Source organism: Arachis hypogaea, chromosome 17 (genome assembly GCF_003086295.3).
Source record: "Arachis hypogaea cultivar Tifrunner chromosome 17, arahy.Tifrunner.gnm2.J5K5, whole genome shotgun sequence".
Lineage (NCBI taxonomy): Eukaryota > Viridiplantae > Streptophyta > Magnoliopsida > Fabales > Fabaceae > Arachis > Arachis hypogaea.
Window position 1 is genome coordinate 39,599,335 of NC_092052.1, and position 13,526 is coordinate 39,612,860.

The 13,526-nt window shown below is 39.5% G+C and overlaps 1 non-coding gene across 1 annotated transcript; it reads left to right on the plus strand.

Moving 5' to 3' along the window:
- The first annotated feature begins 6,661 nt into the window (after positions 1-6,661).
- Positions 6,662-6,765, plus strand: LOC112767920 (small nucleolar RNA R71). The gene has a single exon (XR_003185359.1). It is a non-coding gene; the product is annotated as a small nucleolar RNA R71 (small nucleolar RNA).
- The last annotated feature ends 6,761 nt before the right edge of the window (positions 6,766-13,526 follow it).

Below are 13,526 nucleotides of genomic sequence, written 5' to 3' on the forward strand. Positions count from 1 at the left end.
TGAAAGGACTATTTCACGAATAAGGCGAGCTCGGCGTCAGTTAGTCCGCTCTGAGGGTGGATCTGAAAGCGAACTTGAGGAAGAAACCAGCTCCCGCTCTACTGATTCGGTTGATTCACGTGTAGACGACATGGCAGAACCTAGGAGAGTTGCCATTGGTGCACGAAATTGTGATCTCAGGCAACGGCGCCAAAAACTCTGTACGCACGTCTTAATAAATCGTTTTTCATTCACAACTTCGATACAACTAACCAGCAAGTGCACTGGGTCGTCCAATTAATAAACCTTACATGAGTAAGGGTCGATCCCATAGAGATTGTTGGTATGAAGCAAGCTATGGTCATCTTGTAGATCTCATTCAGGCGGATATCAAATGGTTATAGAGTTTTCGAATAATAATAATAAATAAACAGAAAATAAAGATAGAAATACTTATGTATATCATTGGTGAGAATTTCAGATAAGCGTATAGAGATGCTTTCGTTCCTCTGACTCTCTGCTTTCTTGCTGTCTTCATCCAATCAGTCCTACTCCTTTCCATGGCTGGCTTTATGTAAGGACATCACCATTGTCAATGGCTACTTTTCATCCTCTCTGTGAAAATGGTCCGATGAGCTGTCACTGCATGGCTAATCATCTGGAGGCATCACCGTGGTTAATGGCTGCATCCCATCCTCTTGTGAAAATGGTCCAAATGCTCTGTCACAGCACGGCTAATCATCTGAGGTTCTCGATCATACTGGAATAGGATTCACCCTCCTTTTGTGTCTGTCACTACGCCCAGCACTCGCGAGTTTGAAGTTCGTCACAGTCATTCAATCCCAGAGTCTTACTCGGAATACCACAGACAAGGTTTAGACTTTCCGGACTCTCATGAATGCCGCCATCGCTCTAGCTTATACCATGAAGATTCTGACTAAGAGATCCAAGAGATACTCATTCAATCGAAGGTAGAACGGAAGTGGTTGTCAGGCATGCGTTCATAGGGAATGATGATGATTGTCACGTTCATCACATTCATGTTGAAGTGCGAATGAATATCTTAGAAGTGAAATAAGTTGAATTGAATATAAAACAGTAGTACTTTGCATTAAATCATGAGGAACAGCAGAGCTCCACACCTTAATCTATGGAGTGCAGAAACTCTACCGTTGAAAAATACATAAGTGAATACAGGGTAAGCATGGCCGAGTGGCCAGCCTCCCATGGAGGTCTAGAGATCTAAAAGTGATCAAAAGATGTCTAATACAATAGTAAAAAGTCCTATTTATACTAAACTAGCTACTAGGGTTTACAGAAGTAAGTAATTGATGCATAAATCCACTTCTGGGGCCCACTTGGTGTGTGCTTGGGCTGAGCTTGAATGTTGCACGTGCAGAGGCTCTTTCTGGAGTTGAACGCCAGGTTGTAACGTGTTTCTGGCATTCAACTCTAGTTCGTGACGTGTTTCTGGCGTTTAACTCCAGACTGCAGCGTAGAACTGGCGTTCAACGCCCTTTTGCGTCATCTAAACTCGGCCAAAGTATGGACTATTATATATTTCTGGAAAGCCCTGGATGTCTACTTTCCAACGCAATTAGAAGCGCACCATTTTGAGTTCTGTAGCTCCAGAAATTTCATTTTTAGTGCAGGGAGGTCAGAATCCAACAGCATCAGCAGTCCTTCTTCAACCTCTGAATATGATTTTTGCTCAAGTCCTTTAATTTCAGCCAGAAAATACCTGAAATCATAGAAAAACACACAAACTCATAGTAAAGTCCAGAAATGTGAATTTAACATAAAGATTAATAAAAACATCCCTAAAAGTAACTAGATCCTACTAAAAACATACTAAAAACAATGCCAAAAAGCGTATAAATTATCCGCTCATCACAACACCAAACTTAAATTGTTGCTTGTCCCCAAGCAACTGAAAATCAAATAGGATAAAAAGAAGAGAATATACTATAAATTTCAAACTATCAATGAAACATAGCTCCAATCAGATGAGTGGGACTTGTAGCTTTTTGCCTCTTGAATAGTTTTGGCGTCTCACTTTATCCATTGAGGTTCAGAATGATTGGCATCTATAGGAACTCAGAGTTCAGATAGTGTTATTGATTCTCCTAGTTCAGTATGTTGATTCTTGAACACAGCTACTTTATGAGTCTTGGCCGTGGCCCTAAGCACTTTGTTTTCCAGTATTACCACCGTATACATAAATGCCACAGACACATAATTGGGTGAACCTTTTCAGATTGTGACTCAGCTTTGCTAAAGTCCCCAATTAGAGGTGTCCAGGGTTCTTAAGCACACTCTTCTTTTGCTTTGGACCTTGACTTTAACCGCTCAGTCTCATGTTTTCACTTGACACCTTCATGCCACAAGCACATGGTTAGGGACAGCTTGGTTTAGCCGCTTAGGCCAGGATTTTATTCCTTTAGGCCCTCCTATCCACTGATGCTCAAAGCCTTGGGATCCTTTTTATTTACCCTTGCCTTTTGGTTTTAAGGGTTATTGGCTTTTTGCTCTTGCCTTTTGGTTTTAAGAGCTTTTGGCTTTTTCTGCTTGCTTTTTCTTTTTCTATTTTTTTTCGCCATTTTTTTTTTGCGAGCTTTGTTCTTTGCTGCTTTTTCTTGCTTCAAGAATCATTTTTATGATTTTTCAGATTATCAAATAACCTGTCTCCTTGTCATCATTCTTTCAAGAGCCAACATATTTAACATTCTAAAACAACAACTTCAAAAGACATATGCACTGTTCAAGCATTCATTCAGAAAACAAAAAGTATTGTCACCACATCAATATAATTAAACTAAGTTCAAGGATAAATTCGAAACTCATGTACTTCTTGTTCTTTTGAATTAAAACATTTTTTCATTTAAAAGAGGTGATGGATTCATAGGACATTCATAACTTTAAGACATAGTTACTAACTACTAATGATCATGTAATAAGACACAAACATAGATAAGCACTTAACATAGAGAAAACGAAAAACAGAGAATGTAAGAACAAGGAATGAGTCCACCTTAGTGATGGTGGCGTTTCCTTCTTGAGGAACCAATGATGTCCTTGAGCTCTTCTATGTCTCTTCCTTGTCTTTGTTGCTCCTCCCTCATTGCTTTTTGATCTTCTCTTATTTCATGAAGGATGATGGAGTGCTCTTGATGTTCCACCCTTAGTTGTCCTATGTTGGAACTTAATTCTCCTAGGGAGGTGTTGATTTGCTCCCAAAAATTCTGTGGAGGAAAGTGCATCCCTTGAGGTATCTCAGGGATTTCTTGATGATGAGCTTCCTCATGTGTTTCTTGAGCTCCATGAGTGGGCTCTCTTGTTTGCTCCATCCTTTTCTTAGTGATGGGCTTCTCTTCCTCAATGGGAATGTCTCCTTCTATGAAAGCTCCAGCTGAGTAACATAGATGGCAAATAAGATGAGGGAAAGCTAGCCTTGCCAAGGGGGAGGGCTTTTCGGCTATTTTGTAGAGTTCAAGGGAGATGACTTCGTGAACTTCTACTTCCTCTCCAATCATGATGCTATGGATCATGATGGCCCGATCCACAGTAACTTTGGATCGGTTGCTAGTGGGGATGATGGAGCGTTGGATGAACTCTAACCATCCTCTAGCCACAGGCTTAAGGTCCAGTCTTCTTAATTGAACCGGCTTGCCTTTGGAGTCAATCTTCCATTGAGCTCCTTCCACACATATGTCCATGAGGACTTGGTCCAACCTTTGATCAAAGTTGACCCTTCTAGTGTAGGGGCGTGCATCTCCTTGCATCATGGGCAAGTTAAACGCCAACCTCACATTTTCCGGACTAAAATCCAAGTATTTTCCCCGAACCATGGTGAGATAATTCTTTGGGTTTGGGTTCTTACTTTGATCATGGTTCCTAGTGATCCATGCATTGGCATAGAACTCTTGAACCATTAGGATGCCGACTTGTTGGATGGGGTTTGTTAGAACTTCCCAACCTCTTCTTTGGATTTCATGTCGGATCTCCGGATACTCATTTCTCTTGAGCTTGAAAGGGACCTCGGGGATCACCTTCTTCTTGGCCATAACATCATAGAAGTGGTCTTGATGAGCTTTGGAGATGAATCTTTCCATCTCCCATGACTCGGAGGTGGAAGCTTTTACCACACCAAACTTAGAATATTGCTCGCCCTCGAGCAAAAGAAGAAAGAATAGTAGAAGAAGAAGAAGAAGAAGAAAATATGGAGGGGAGGAGGGAGAGGTGTATTCGGCCAAGAAGGGGAAGAGAGGGTTGTGTTGTGTGAAAATGAGGAAGAATGGAGGGCTATATATAGGGAAGGGAGGGGGTAAGGTTCGGCCATAAGGGTAGGTTTTGGGTGGGAAATTGATTTTGAATTTTGAAGGTAGGTGGGGTTTATGAGGTAGGTTTATAGGGAAGAGTGGATGGATGTGAGTGGTGAAGTGGTGATAGGGAAGACAGATTGAGGTGATTGGTAAAGGGTTTTGGGGAAGAGTGTTTATTGGGAAGAGAGGATGAACATTGAGAAGAGGGAAGAGAGTGAGTGGTGGTAGGTGGGGATCCTATGGGGTCCACAGATGCTGAGATGATCCTGTGGGGTACACAGATCCTGAGGTGTCAAGGAATTGCATCCCTGCACCAATTAGGCATGTAAAATGCCTTTGCATGCAATTCTGGCGTTTAAACACCGAATTGATGCTTGTTCTGGGCGTTCAGCGCCCAGATGCAACATATTTCTGGCGTTGAACGCCAGCCAGATGCTCCTTACTGGCGTTTAAACGCCAGTAGGATCCTCCTCCAGGGTGTGATTTTTCTTCTGCTGTTTTTTTTTATTCCGTTTTCAATTTTTATATTTATTTTGTGACTCCACATGATCATGAACCTATAAGGACATATAACTAATAAAAATATAATTAAATAAAAATTGGGTTGCCTCCCAACAAGCGCTTCTTTAATGTCAATAGCTTGACAGTGGGCTCTCATGGAGCCTCACAGATGTTCAGAGCATTGTTGAGACTCCCCAACACCAAACTTAGAGTTTGGATATGGGAGTTCAACACCAAACTTAGAATTTGGTTGTGGCCTCCTAACACCAAACTTAGAGTTTGACTGTGGGGGCTCTGGTTGACTCTGTTTTGAGAGAAGCTTACTGTGCCTCTTTTCCGTGTTTACAGAAGGATGTCCTTGAGTTTTAAACTCAAGGGAGTCCTCATTCAATTGAAGGACTAGTTCACCTCTGTTAACATCAATCACAGCTCTTGCTGTGGCTAGGAAGGGTCTTCCAAGGATGATGGATTCATCCTCATCCTTCCCAGTATCTAGGATTATGAAATCAGCAGGGATGTAAAGGCCTTCAACCTTTACTAACATGTCCTCTACTTGTCCATAAGCCTGTTTTCTGGAATTGTCTGCCATCTCTAATGAGATTTTAGCAGCTTGTACCTCAAAGATTCCCAGTTTCTCCATTACAGAGAGTGGCATGAGGTTTATTCCTGACCCCAGGTCACATAGAGCCTTCTCAAAGGTCATGGTGCCTATGGTACAAGGTATCAGGAACTTTCCAGGATCCTATTTCTTCTGAGGCAATCTCAGTTGATCCAATGCATTCAGTTCATTGGTGAACAGGGGAGGTTCATCTTTCCAAGTCTCATTACCAAATAAATTGGCATTCAGCTTCATGATTGCACCAAGAAACTTGGTAACTTGCTCTTCAGTAACATCCTCATCCTCTTCAGAAGAGGAATACTCATCAGAGCTCATGAATGGCATAAGGAGGTTCAATGGAATCTCTATGGTCTCTAGATGAGTCTCAGATTCCTTTGGTTCCTCAGAGGAAAACTCCTTGTTGATCACTGGACGTCCCAGGAGGTCTTCCTCACTGGAATTCACGTCCTCAACCTCCCTTACAGGTTCGGCCATGGTAATTAATTCAATGGCCTTGCACTCTCCTTTTGGATTCTCTTCTGTATTGCTTGGGAGAGTACTTGGAGGGATTTCAGTGATCCTTTTACTCAGCTGGCCCACTTGTGCGTCCAAATTTCTAATGGAGGATCTTGTTTTATTCATGAAACTCACAGTGGCCTTAGATAGATCAGAGACTAAATTTGCTAAGCTAGATAGATTCTGCTCAGAATTCTCTGTCTGTTGCTGAGTGGATGATGGAAAAGGCTTGCTATTGCTAAACCTGTTTCTTCCACCATTATTAAAGCCTTGTTGAGGCTTTTGTTGATCCTTCCATGAGAAATTTGGATGATTTTTCCATGAGGGGTTATAGGTGTTTCCATATGGTTCACCCATGTAATTCACCTCTGCTATTGCAGGGTTTTCAGGATCATAAGCTTCTTTTTCAGCAGATGCCTCTTGAGTACTGTTGGATGCAGCTTGCATTCCATTCAGACTCTGAGAAATCATATTGACTTGCTGAGTCAATATTTTGTTCTGAGCCAATATGGCATTCAGAGTATCAATTTCAAGAACTCCCTTCTTTTGAGGCGTCCCATTACTCACAGGATTCCTCTCAGAAGTGTACATGAACTGGTTATTAGCAACCATGTCAATGAGTTTTTGAGCTTCTACGGGCGTTTTCTTTAGGTAAATGGATCCACCTGCAGAAGTATCCAATGATATCTTAGCTAATTCAGACAGACCATCATAGAATATATCCAAGATGGTCCATTCTGAAATCATGTCAGAAAGACACTTTTTGGTCAGTTCCTTGTATCTCTCCCAAGCTTCATAGAGGGATTCACATTCTTTCTGTCTGAAGGTTTGAACATCCACTCTAAGCTTACTCAGCTTTTGAGGAGGAAAGAACTTGGCTAAGAAAGCCTTGACCAGCTTATCCCAAGAGTTCAGGCTATCTTTAGGTTGAGAATCCAACCATATTCTAGCTCTGTCTCTCACAGCAAAAGGGAAAAGCATGAGCCTGTAGACTTCAGGATCTACTCCATTAGTCTTAACAGTATCACAGATCTGCGAAAATTCAGTTAAGAACTAAAAAGGATCTTCAGATGGAAGTCCATGGAACTTGCAGTTCTGCTGCATCAGAGAAACTAATTGAGGTTTCAGCTCAAAATTGTTTGCTCCAATGGTGGGGATGGAGATGCTTCTTCCATGTAAATTGGAATTAGGTGCAGTAAAGTCACCAAGCATCCTCCTTGCATTATTATTATTTTCGGCTGCCATCTCCTCTTCCTGTTCGAAAATTTCTGTAAGGTTATCTCTGGATTGTTGTATTTTAGCTTCTCTTAGTTTCCTCTTCAGAGTCCTTTCAGGTTCTGGATCTGCTTCAACAAGAATGTTCTTGTCCTTGCTCCTGCTCATATGAAAAAGAGGGAACAGAAAAATAATAATAATAGGGATCCTTTTTACCCAGGTATAGAGGTTTCCTTATGTGAGTAGAAGAAGAAAAGAGTGTAATGTAAAGAAGGAAAAAAGAGAAAATTTGAACACAGATGGAAGAGGGGGTTCGAATTTGGGTGAGATGAAGTGTTAGTAGATGAATAAATAAATAGAAGGAGATGTAAGAGAAAGAGAATTTTTGAAAATTATTTTTGAAAAATGGTTAGTGATTTTCGAAAATTAAAATTGAATTTTGAAACAATTTGTTAATTAAAAAGAATTTTTGAAAAAGAGGGAGATATTTTCGAAAATTAGAGAGAGAGTTAGTTAGTTAGTTTTGAAAAAGATAAGAAACAAACAAAAAGTCAATTAGTTAGTTAGTTGAAACAAATTTGAAAATCAATTTTGAAAAGATAAGAAGATAAGAAGTTAGAAAAGATATTTTAAAATCAAAAATTTTTTTGAAAGAGATATGTTTTAAAAAGATATGATTAAAAAGATATGATTTTGAAAAAGATAAGATAAAAAGATATTTTTGAAAAGATATGATTGAAATTAGTTTTGAAAAAGATTTGATTTTTAAAATCACAATTAATGACTTGATTCACAAGAAATCACAAGATATGATTCTAGAACTTAAAGTTTGAATCTTTCTTAACACGCAAGTAACAAACTTGAAATTTTTGAATCAAAACATTAATTGTTGATGATATTTTTGAAAATTATGAGATAAAATTAAGAAAAATATTTTTGAAAAATATTTTTAAAATTTTTGAAAATAAATAAAAAAATAAAAAAAGATTTGATTTTTGAAAAAGATTTTGAAAAAGATAAGATTTTTAAATTGAAAATTTGATTTGACTCATAAGAAACAATTGAATTTTAAAAATTTTTGAAAAAGTCAATCCAAATTTTCGAAATTTATGAGTGAAAAAGGGAAAGATATTTTTTTTATTTTTGAATTTTTATGAAGAGAGAGAAAAACATGAAAAAGACTCAATGCATGAGAGTTATGGATCAAAACAATGAATGCATGCAAGAATGCTATGAATGTCAAGATGAACACCAAGAACACTTTGAAGATCATGATGAACATCAAGAACATATTTTTTTTGAAAAATTTTCAATGCAAAGAAAACATGCAAGACACCAAACTTAGAAATCTTTCATGTTCAGACACTATGAATGCAAAAATGCACATGAAAAACAAGAAAAGACACAAAACAAGAAAACATCAAGATCAAACAAGAAGACTGGCCAAGAACAACTTGAAGATCATGAAGAACACTATGAATGCATGAATTTTTCGAAAAATGCAAAGAATTTTTAGAAAAGATGCAATTGACACCAAACTTGAAATTGACTCAAGACTCAAACAAGAAACACAAAATATTTTTTATTTTTTATGATTTTATAATTTTTTTGTATTTTTCAAAAATTATTTGTGAAAAAGAAAAATAAGGATTCCAAAATTTTTTAATATGAATTCCAGGAATCTTGCACTCTTAGTCTAAAGCTCTAATCTGAGGGTTAGACATGGCTTAAGAGCCAATCAAGCTTTAGCATGTAAATCAAGTGGATCAGGAACAGCAGCAGGTGGATTAGCAACAACTAGCTTGCTCTTGATAATGTTGGGTTGGAAGCCCCAGTCCAAATAAATTTAGACATGGCTTTACAGCCAGTCAGGCTTCAACATGCTTCATGAAACACTGGAATTCATTCTTAAAAAATTTTAGAATAATTTTTGAAAACAGATGAGAAATTTTTGAAATTTTTTTTTTTTGAAAATAGAATAAGAAGAAAATTACCTAATCTGAGCAACACGATGAACCGTCAGTTGTCCAAACTCAAACAATCCCCGGCAATGGCGCCAAAAACTTGGTGCACGAAATTGTGATCTCAGGCAACGGCGCCAAAAACTCTGTACGCACGTCTTAATAAATCATTTTTCATTCACAACTTCGATACAACTAACCAGCAAGTGCACTGGGTCGTCCAAGTAATAAACCTTACGTGAGTAAGGATCGATCCCACGGAGATTGTTGGTATGAAGCAAGCTATGGTCATCTTGTAGATCTCAGTCAGGCGGATATCAAATGGTTATGGAGTTTTCGAATAATAATAATAAATAAACAGAAAATAAAGATAGAAATACTTATGTATATCATTGGTGAGAATTTCAGATAAGCATATAGAGATGCTTTCGTTCCTCTGACTCCCTGCTTTCCCGCTGTCTTCATCCAATCGGTCCTACTCCTTTCCATGGCTGGCTTTATGTAAGGACATCACCATTGTCAATGGCTACTTTTCATCCTCTCTGTGAAAATGGTCTGATGGGCTGTCACTGCATGGCTAATCATCTGGAGGCATCACCGTGGTCAATGGCTGCATCCCATCCTCTTGTGAAAATGGTCCAAATGCTCTGTCACAGCATGGCTAATCATCTGAGGTTCTCGATCATACTGGAATAGGATTCACCCTCCTTTTGCGTCTGTCACTATGCCCAGCACTCGCGAGTTTGAAGTTCGTCACAGTCATTCAATCCCAGAGTCTTACTCGGAATACCACAGACAAGGTTTAGACTTTCCGGACTCTCATGAATGCCGCCATCGCTCTAGCTTATACCACGAAGATTCTGACTAAGAGATCCAAGAGATACTCATTCAATCGAAGGTAGAATGGAAGTGGTTGTCAGGCACGCGTTCATAGGGAATGATGATGATTGTCATGTTCATCACATTCATGTTGAAGTACGAATGAATATCTTAGAAGCGAAATAAGTTGAATTGAATATAAAACAGTAGTACTTTGCATTAAATCATGAGGAACAGCAGAGCTCCACACCTTAATCTATGGAGTGCAGAAACTCTACCGTTGAAAAATACATAAGTGAATACAGGGTAAGCATGGCCGAGTGGCCAGCCTCCCATGGAGGTCTAGAGATCTAAAAGTGATCAAAAGATGTCTAATACAATAGTAAAAAGTCCTATTTATACTAAACTAGCTACTAGGGTTTACAGAAGTAAGTAATTGATGCATAAATCCACTTCTGGGGCCCACTTGGTGTGTGCTTGGGCTGAGCTTGAATGTTGCACGTGCAGAGGCTCTTTCTGGAGTTGAACGCTAGGTTGTAACGTGTTTCTGGCGTTCAACTCTGGTTCGTGACGTGTTTCTGGCGTTTAACTCCAGACTGCAGCATAGAACTGGCGTTCAACGCCCTTTTGCGTCATCTAAACTCGGCCAAAGTATAGACTATTATATATTGCTGGAAAGCCCTGGATGTCTACTTTCCAAAGCAATTGGAAGCGCGCCATTTTAAGTTCTGTAGCTCCAGAAATTCCATTTTGAGTGCAGGAAGGTCAGAATCCAACAGCATCAGCAGTCCTTCTTCAACCTCTGAATCTGATTTTTGCTCAAGTCCCTCAATTTCAGCCAGAAAATACCTGAAATCACAGAAAAATACACAAACTCATAGTAAAGTCCAGAAATGTGAATTTAACATAAATACTAATAAAAACATCCCTAAAAGTAACTAGATCCTACTAAAAACATACTAAAAACAATGCCAAAAAGCGTATAAATTATCCGCTCATCAACCATCCAGGAGGAAGGAGCCCCTAATTTTACAATGCAACCGTTTCAAGCGCGTCACCCAGCAGTGGCTACAGATTTTGAAATAAAGACCGCACTGCTCAATTTGATGCCCAAGTTTTATGGTTTACCTGCTCAAGAGCCCATCAAGCACCTGAGAGATTTCCAGGCAGCCTGTTCTACTGTCAGGCGTGATGGTACAGATGAAACTTCAATTCTGCTGAAAGCTTTTCCATTTTCTCTTGAGGAAAAAGCAAGAGAGTGGTACTACACTCAACCCCTAGCAAACGTATCCAACTGGGATACGCTTAGAAAAGAGTTTTTGGAGAAGTTCTTTCCAGCTGAAGTTACTGATAAACTGAGGAAAGACATTTCCACGATTGTTCAAGATGATAACGAGACTCTCTTTGAATACTGGGAGCACTTCAATAATCTTCTGGAAGTATGCCCCCACCACAAGATTGACAAGATAGTGTTACTCAGCTATATCACACAGGGTATGAGGCCCCAAGATAAGACCACATTGGAAAGTGCTAGTAATGGGTCTATGAAGAAGTACAAGACCACTGATGAGGCATGGCAATTGATCAGCGACTTAGCTGAATCCACTAGGAATCACAGACAGAAGCAAGGCCGCTCAAAAGCCGTTGCAGAAGTATCCTCTAGCAGAGAGACTGCTGCTCTAACTCAGAGTATCTGTGAGATGACTAACTTGCTGAAGCAGATGCAATTGAATCAACAACAAGTTCAGCAAGCTCAACCTCCTTCACCACAGCAAAACCAACAGTTAGTCCCATAGAGGGTTTGCAAAATTTGTACTGATTATAGCCATTATACTGATGAATGCCCGCAACTCCAATAGGAAGACAACATGGTGGCATCCACTCATAACTTCTATGACCGCCCCAACCAAGGGTACAATCAAGGTGGAAATAATAACCATGGATGGCAGGACAATTCTAACCAGAATTGGAGGGATAACAATAATAGAGGAGGCAGAGATAATCAGGAAAATCAGAGGTGGAATAATAACAACAACAGACAGCAGAACCAACCTTACAGAGCACCTCACCTGCTTTAATGAATACCCAACAGCAGACCTCTCAATTTACTCACCCTTCTTCATCTCCTAATGAAGAATTACTAAAATTTTTTGAGCGAAGTCAACAGACCATGGAAAATAACATTAATGCCAGTCTGAATGGTCTAACCGCTATCCTGCAAGCTCTTGTCTCACAGATTGGATCAATGCAAAATTCCAGTAACCAACCTTCAAGCTCCACTGGAATTCCCTCTCAACCATTACCCAATCCAAAGGGAGGCATTAATGCCATCACCCTAAGGTCCGGAACCACACTGCAGGAGAGGAATCAGGAGGAGCCAAGCTCACCAGACCACGCCTCAGCTGAAGAGGTAGTAGAAATAGAAGATGTCGAAGAAGAAGAGGACATACAGGACATGGCTGAAGAAGAAGAAGTGAAACAACAAGAGGAAGCACCAAAAGGCGCAGACACTGCAGAAAACACTACTCCCATTCCCTTTCCACAACTTGCAAGGAAGCCCAGGAAGCAACTGGAACCCGATCCCAAATGGTAGAAATATTCAAAAAGGTTGAGGTAACCATTCCTCTTTTTGATATTATTCAACAAGTACCTAAATATGCAAAGTTTCTAAAATATTTATGTATACATAAAGACAAAATTAATAAATTAGAAACTATTCCTTTAGGTAGTTCCATATCTGCTTTAATGGGAGGATTACCTGAAAAATGTAGTGACCCAGGTCCTTGTATAGTAAGTTGTACTATTGGTGGAGTAGTAATTTATGATTGCATGTGTGATTTAGGAGCATGTGTTAGTATAATGCCTTTGTCTATATATGATATTTTGAGGCTCCCTCCTTTAAAAAGGTCGGTAGCTCACTTTGTGTTAGCAGATAAAAGCATTATTACAGTGGCTGGAGTTGCTGAAGATGTTTTAGTGAACATTAAAGGGCTTACATTTCCCACTAATTTTTATATCTTGGAGATGCCCCATAATGACTCAGATAAGCCATCATCAATCCTACTTGGAAGACCATTCCTGAAGACATCAAAATTCAAATTGGATGCTTTTTCAGGAACATACTCTTTTGAAATAGATGGCCGAATAGTAATCTTCAATCTGAATGGAGTCATAAACAACCCTCCAGAAGATCATTCTATCTTCCAGTGTGATGTCATAGATGAAAGTGTAGCTGAAGTTCACAAGGAAGAATTAGAAGAGAGGCACATTGGACCAGGTCCAAGTGTGGGGACCCTCTTAACTGACAATGAGGGCACTTCGCCATTTTCACAAGCTCCAAATAATCCAGAGCCTGCCCATGATCAGAATTTAGAGTTGAAACCCCTCCCTCCACATCTCAAATATGCTTATCTTGAAGATGAGCAGAAGTTTCCGGTCATCATTGCAAGGGAACTTACTTCTCAACAAGAAGAGCAGTTACTTGATGTACTGAGGAAGCACAAGAAGGCAATTGGGTGAAGTTTGGCAGACATAGTAGGCATCAACCCTCAAGTATGTGAGCACAAAATATTTTTAGAAGAGGGAGCAAGACCTGTCCGTCAACCCCAAAGAAGA